Source organism: Eptatretus burgeri, chromosome 6 (assembly GCF_056783735.1).
Source record: "Eptatretus burgeri isolate ZD-2024b chromosome 6, Ebu_testis_v1, whole genome shotgun sequence".
Lineage (NCBI taxonomy): Eukaryota > Metazoa > Chordata > Myxini > Myxiniformes > Myxinidae > Eptatretus > Eptatretus burgeri.
The window spans coordinates 104,448,672-104,455,309 of NC_140966.1; positions in this window are offsets into that span (position 1 = coordinate 104,448,672).

Consider the following 6,638-nt stretch of genomic DNA (forward strand, 5'->3'; position numbering starts at 1 on the left):
AGATCCTTTAGACCCCTAAGATCCAGTAGACCCTGAAGACTCATTAAGACCCATTAAGACCCTTACACCTCTAATAATTCTAAGACCCTTTAGACCCATAAGACCCATTAATACCCTGAAGACCCTTTGAAACTCTTAAGATCATGAAGACCCTTTAGACCCCTGAAGACCCCTACAACACTTAAGACACCTTTGACCTTTTAAGACCTCTAAACCCCCTAACACCAATTAGACCCATAACACACTTTCGACCCATAAGACCCTTTTAGACTTCTTAGACCTTTAAAGCCCCTTACAACCTTTTAGACCCCTAAAGACCTTTTAGAGCCTTTATCTATCTATAATTCCAGCAATCTCTGTGTGTCTGTCTGTCTGTCTGCGACCGCCGTTTCTCGACGACCGCCGGTCAGATCTGATTGAAACTTGGCAGGAATATCGCCGGGGACCCACGGATGTGCCTTTTCAAGGTTTGATATCGATCGGACGAGCGGTTCCCAAATTACGGCCATTTTACTGCTTTTCAGTGTTGAAAAGATGTATATATCGCAGCTGAAGGTGTCGTTCCACCTTATCACCGTATCATGCCAATTTTTTTCCCAAATTATTAATAACCAGACGATCACCGGTCCGATCGGATTGAAACTTGCCAGGAATATTGCAGGGGCCCTGCGGATGTGCCTTTTCGAAGTTTGATATCAATCAGACGAGCGGTTCCCAAGTTACGGCCATTTATCTGTCGACCAATGACAAGACACGGTGCTATGACATCACGAATGACGTCACAATTAATTTTTATATATTTATTTATAATTTTCTTTTTTTTTTGCACGATTGACGGTCCGATCTGATTGAAACTTGCCAGGAATATTGCTGGGGACCCACGGATGTGCCTTTTCAAGGTTCAATATTAATCGGATAAGCAATTCCCAAGTTAGGGCCATTTATCTGTCGACCAATGACAAGACACGGTGCTATGACATCACAAATGACGTCACAATTAATGTTTATTTATGTATTTATTATTATTATTTTTTTTGCACGATTGATGGTCCGATCTGATTGAAACTTGACAGGAATATTGTCGGGGACCCGCGGATGTGCCTTTTCGAGGTTTGATATCGATCGGACGAGCAGTTCCCAAGTTATGGCCACTTATCTGTCGACCAATGACAGGACACGGTGCTATGACATCACGAATGACGTCACAATTAATGTTTACTTAATTATTATTATTTTTTGCACGATTGATGTCACAATTCTTCTTCGTTGGTATGACGTCACAATCGACACTGGGGACCTGAGTATGTGCCTTTTCAAAGTTTGATATTTTTTTTTTTTGTATACCTTGGTCGAGGCTCGTATGAGAGCTAACACACAACTCACAGCAAGGAGGCATGAGACAAGAGGGGCGGGAGTGGAAGGGACAAAACAGTGGGGAACAGACACATTAGGTGAACTGTGGAAGGGAGAGGGATGGGGATGGGATGGGGAACATGGCGAATAGAAGATGGACATTTCAGGGACTTTCAGGAAGGAAAGCAGGAGAAATGAAGGAAGTGGGCTTGGGTGGATTATCGGGGGTAGAAAGGATTGAGGATTTGGATGGGGGAAGATAAGAGGTGGTGGTGAACAGCTGTTTTGAAAGCCTGGAGGGAAGAATGGGAAAGAATAGAGTGAGGAAGTTTATTCCAAAGGCGGGAAAAAAGAGGAATGAAAGAGTGAAGATGAGCAGTGATTCGTGATTTTGGTAGTTTTACCAGAAGGGGGTTGTTGGCGGACCTTGAGCGCCCTGTGGAAATGTGGTGTGGACAAATCGCAGAGAGAGCGGGGGGGGGGGGGCAAGGCTGGAGAGGAGTCGGTAGAAGACAGAAAGACCACCGACCAACCTGCGGTGATTGAGTGAGAGGCCCAAAGACTCAGCTTCATTGCGGGAAATGCCGATGATCTTAAATGCCCTGGTTTCGACAGCGTGAAGCCGAGAAAGGTGGGAGGCAGGAGCACCAACCCAGAGGGGAGAGCAGTACTCCATCAGGCTACGGACAAAAGCTTTGTAAGTGGTCAGGAGCTCAAGAGGGCCGAGGAAGGACTTAGCACGACGGAGGATTCCCAGTCGGCGACTGGCTTTTGAGGCGGGGTTGGAAATGTGACTTTCCCAGGAAAGGTCATGGCAGATAGTGAGACCTATAAGCTTGAAAGAAAAGACTTCTTCCAGAGGATTGTTGAGAAAGTGGATGGGGGGGGTTTTGTAAACGGTCCTTTCGAAGAGACATAGTGAGAGTGTGAGATTTGTCTGGATTGAAAGACATGTTCCACGTGTTGGACCAGTTTGTGATTTTATCCAGATATGCAGTGAGTGAAGAAGCTGCTGCTTGCCGGTCTGAGGGATGACAGATGGTACGGCAGAGGGTGGAGTCGTCGGCAAAGAGAAATAGAGGATTTTCCAGAGAGTCCGAGAGATCATTGATGAAAACCAGAAAAAGAACAGGGCCCAGAACGCTACCTTGAGGAACTCCAGCCTGCACAGGAAGAGGGGATGAAAGAACTTATCGTTATCGTTGATATCGTTCTTCCTCATCCATTTCAGCTGTTTCCCAAGTGTTTCCCAAGGTTTGAAAGCTGTTTCTCCCAAGGTTTGATTATTATTCAAATTATTAATTAATCCCAAGGTTTGAATTTTCCCGAGGGAAACAGCTGTTTCCCAAGGGTTTGAAAGCTGTTTTTTCCCAAGGTTGGAATTAATTGTTGTGCTTGGTAGACATTTGTGAATACATTTACAGAGAGAGGAGCAAGAGAGGAGGGGGGAGAGAGGAGAAGGGAGAGAGGGGGGGAAAGAGAAGGGCGAGAGGGGGGAGAGAGGGGGGCGAGAGGGGGAGAGAGGGGGGCAAGAGAGGGGAGGGAGAGAGGGGGCGAGAGAGGAGGGGGGACAAAGGAGGGGGGCAGAGGAAGGGGGAGAGAGGAGGTGGGAGAGAGGAGAAGGGAGAGAGGAGGGGGAGGAGAAGGGAGAGAGGAGGTGAGAGAGGAGGGGGAAAGAGAGGGGAGGGAGAGAGAGGAGGGGGAGAAAAAAGAGGAGGAGGGGGAGAAAAAGAGGAGGTATTGTAACATCATTTGTGACGTCACAATGCATCCTCTTTTTGCACGAGAGGAGGGGGAGGAGAAGGGAGAAAGGGGGAGAAAAAAGAGGAAGCATTGTAACGTCATTCGTGACGTCACAATGCTTCCTCTTTTTTGGCAAGAGAGGAGGGGGCAGGAGAAGGGAGAGGGGGGAGAGAGAAGGGCGAGAGAAGGGGGAGAGAGAAGGGCGAGAGGGGGGAGAGAGGGGGGCAAGAGAGAGGGGGCAAGAGAGGGGAGGGAGAGAGGAGGGCGGAGAGAGGAGGGGAAGAGAGGAGGGGGAGGCTAGAGAGGAGAGAGGGGAGAGAGGAAGGCGAGACTAGGGGGAGCGAGGGGGGGCAAAGAGAGGTGGCGTCACAATTCTTCTTCTTCTTCGTTTGATATGACGTCACAATTGACGCTGGGGACCTGAGAATGTTTCCCAGGTTTTTTCCAAGTTATGGCCATTTATGATACGGTTGGTCCAATCTAATTGAAATAATGCCCCAATCCAGTCGTCGTTTACGCACCTACGGGCCCGTACTAGTAACCCAAATACCATTTAAGACCTCTAACACCCTTAAGATCCCTAAAACTCTTTAAGACCCCAAAGACATCTGAGACCCTTGAGACCCCTAAAACCCCTGCCACCCTCGACCCCTCCGAACCCTAACACCCTTTAGACCCCTAAAGACCTGTAAGACCCTATAAGATCCTGAAGACCTTTCATACCCTTCAAGACTCCCAAGACCCATGAAGACCCCTAATATCCCAAACACCCTAAAGACCCCTACAATTCTTTAAGACCCCCAATGTTTTCTTAGACCCTGCAAGATCCCCAAAACCCTATAAGATCCTTTAGACCACTAAGACCCTTTAAGATCCCCAATACCCTTTAAGACCCCTAAGCCCTTCGACCCCTAAGATCCTCTAGACCCCAAGACCAATTAAGATTCCTAAGACTCTTTAGACCCCGAAGACCCTTTCAACCCCTAAAACCCTTTAAGACTCCCAAGACCCATTAAGATCCCTAAAATCCCTTAACCCTTCAGACCCCAAAACCCTTAGATCCCAAAGACCATTTAGACCCCTATGATCCCTGACCCTTTAGACCCCTAAGACCTTTTTGAACCCTAAACCCTTTAAGACTTCAAGACCCATTATGAACCTGTTACACCCTTTAGAACCCTTAGACCCCTCAGACTCTTCAGATCCTGTTAGACCCTTAGAACCCTAAAACTACACATTACCCATTCGACCCTTTAGAATCCATAATATCCTCAAGATCTCTTAATTTCCTTTCTACCATTTCAACATTTAGACTTTCACACCTTTCAGACCTTTTAATACACTTTAGACCCCTTTGACCTTTCGACCATTTTAAATGTTTTAAGACCCCTTTGACCTGAAATTACACCCTTTAGGCCCTTTCGTCCTTTTAAGACTCTTCAAGACACTTTAAACAATTTCGACCCTTCAGAGTTGAGACCCATTTACACCTTTTTTAGACCTTTCGAACCTTTACAACTTTCAACCTTTAGATCTTCAGACCATTTCACCTTTACACCTTCACAACTTTTCAGAAGTTTGACCTTTACAAAGAGACTATGCATACCTCTCATTTGCAATCAATGACCTTTCATTTAGTCCAGTACATCCTTCCTTATATTTGCCACATAAAATACATCATACAAACCAAGTCTTGGCGAGGGTCTGCAATCTCTGATTACTCTTTCTCGTTTATATTCCAGTCGAGTCCCATTCATTCAAACTCTCACCAAACAAAGCAGGGCTTTCAGCGATTTAGTCTTTCATATGCATTTAATAATATGTACTGTGTTCATCTGGTTAGTGTTTCAAAATCAGTTGATTGGCTTTCAATTTAAATAGCACGGCTTACTTCTCGATGTAGACTAGCCATCTTGTTTTTGCAAATCAAAAGATCAACAGTTTGAAGTGCTGTGATCCGCAGAGACCTTTCAATATATCACCGATTGCTTGTCGTCAAGGTGGTGTTTTTAACATACTTCTGTTTAAGGTCCATTCTACACCTCATCAGATTCTATATACTTCTAAAATGTGTACTTTGGTTTGCCTTTTCCCCCCATCATTAATAGCATTCAGATTGCATATGTAAGACCCCTAAGGTCCGTAAGACCACTACGACCATTTGGACTCCTAAGACTCTTTAAGACCCCCCAATATCCTACTAATATCCTTTCGACCCCAAATCAATTAAGACCCCTAATATACCTAAGACCCTCGAGACCCCTAAGACCCTGTTGACCCCGAAGTACCTTTATATTAAGACTCTCAACAACCCATTAAGATCCCTAAGACCCTCCACACCCATTGTTTTTGTTTTTACATGTTGTGTGCTCCTTGTGATGCCTCGTGTTTATATTTTTGCTTCTAATATGTTTGAAAATCTTGTACGACGTGGAAAACTGTAACAACTGCCGTCATGCATTGTGCTCTACGTTGCTGGATTTTCAAATGTCATTTCCATTCATCCATAGCATAATATTCGCCAGACAAATGCACCTCGTGCCTTTTGTGGAAGCCTCTAATAACGAAATGATTGCATGTTTTTTGTTAAAAATGCATGAGCGACTGTATGTAAAGGTTGCAAGGGTACATTCTGTAGATCCTTTGTGGAATATTTGCTGTTCAGGACGCATTTCATCGAACCAGAACACCGACCATGGAAGTTGATTTGGGATAACTTGTTCATATATGATAGGCATGTTCATAATTTCACCTGTACAAAAAACATTTCGTGATATTACCTGTGTGTATGTAATCCTACAAAATACAAAAAGAGGAAAAAAACACAACAATGAGGTAGGATCTTGACAATGAGACACAGACACAGAGGTTGAGGGACTGAAAGCAGGGCAAACTGAAACCACGGCTCACTTAGATCTTTCAGGAAAAATGCCTGAATTATTCATCCTTGGGAAGTGGGAGTGCGTGGGACACCTTGGACAGTTCCTTTTGACGCGCCCACAGCACCTCTATGATCGCGGGTTACCTGCGGCGTTTCAAAGTAGGAATGAACGCAGCATCACAAATAACGATCTCCGAGGCTGTGGCCTGGCAAGGCGAGAATTCCACCGTTTGTGAAAACACAACATTATCCACTGATGCCACGGAGTTTCCGGTGAACCTTCACTCAATTTGGACACCATTTCACTGCAAGAGCAATTTGGGTAAATGAAGTATCTGACCTCGTTTCCAGGATTCATGAAAGGAACCAGTAAAAAAGACTTTTGATGAAAAGTTTCAAAGTGGATCTAAACTCAAAGCTTTGTGATAAAAATTTTCCCTTATTTCGATATATACTGTATGTATGTATGTGTATATATATATATATATATATATATATATATATATATATATATATATATATATATATATATATATATATATAGACATATACATATACATATATATACATATATGTATATATATATATATATATATATATATATATATATATATATATATATATATATATATATATATATATATATATGAGCCTGGTGTTA